The following is a 1,069-nucleotide window of genomic DNA, read 5'->3' as shown; positions in this document are numbered from 1 at the left end:
CAGTTTTGAAAAAGGAAGTGTACTAGACTAAATAGAGAAGCATGCTAAATATCAAAACTAATATATGACTGCTCTATAATAGAAGTAATCATACTAAATATTTTGTCACTGTATTGTATACTTACATCTGTTTTATTGTATATTAGTAATCTACTGTAGAAGCTCAGTGATGTCACAGGACTGATATGTGATGGAGCATAAGGGTTGAAGCCGGTCAGCAGTGCTGAAGGGACCATGGTGAAATTGAAAACATAACAAGGTATGTTTCTATCAAGCTAGCAATAATGTACCATGCTAAATGTGTATTCTACTGCCATGTTATATAAGAAGCCATACTAAACAGAATATGCAATGTATATTAGAAAAATAATAATTGTAATGAATTATATTACTGATGTTACATGTCAAGAGTGCTGCAGGAAGAGGATCAATGATGGTACAGGTCAGGAGTGGTGATGACCAATGATGTTACAGGTGGAGGGTCAGATATGTTGGCTGGGTGCTGGTAGGTGGAGCAGCAGTGATGTTGATGTTGGGTGCTTGTAGATAGAGGGTTAGTGTTGGTTGGGTGCTGGTAGGTGGAGCAGCAGTGATGTTCATTAAACAAGCATGAAAAACATTGTTTAAAAAGGTATGTGGTCTTTGTGGAAAAGTGCAAATACTCTTAAGTTTACCTCACAAATTTTGTTGTTGTTGTAACTTTGTTTTATTTTTATATTGCTCCTGCTGACTTGAGCCAACCATTTTTTCCTCCTCTCTGTGTCAGCAGGGAAGCCATACATTCGCACTCCTTTCTCAGAACGATTGGAGCATCCCCATGCAGCACAGCAAACCATGGTGGAGACTATACAAGGACATCGTGGAGAAAAGGACACAGACAACAATTCATTTTATTATAAATTTATTTATAAATGCATTGCTATAAGTATGTGCATAGCAAAAGTCAAAAAACACACAATCAGATTTTTTAATTGAATATATTCATCTTTTGAATCTCTAATTATTTATTTGTGTGTGTATATATATATATATATATATATATATATATATATATATATATATATATATA

The sequence above is a fragment of the Sinocyclocheilus grahami genome, unplaced genomic scaffold (genome assembly GCF_001515645.1).
Source record: "Sinocyclocheilus grahami isolate Dianchi unplaced genomic scaffold, SAMN03320097.WGS_v1.1 scaffold668.1, whole genome shotgun sequence".
Classification (NCBI taxonomy): Eukaryota; Metazoa; Chordata; class Actinopteri; order Cypriniformes; family Cyprinidae; genus Sinocyclocheilus; species Sinocyclocheilus grahami.
This window is presented reverse-complemented; position numbering follows the sequence as displayed.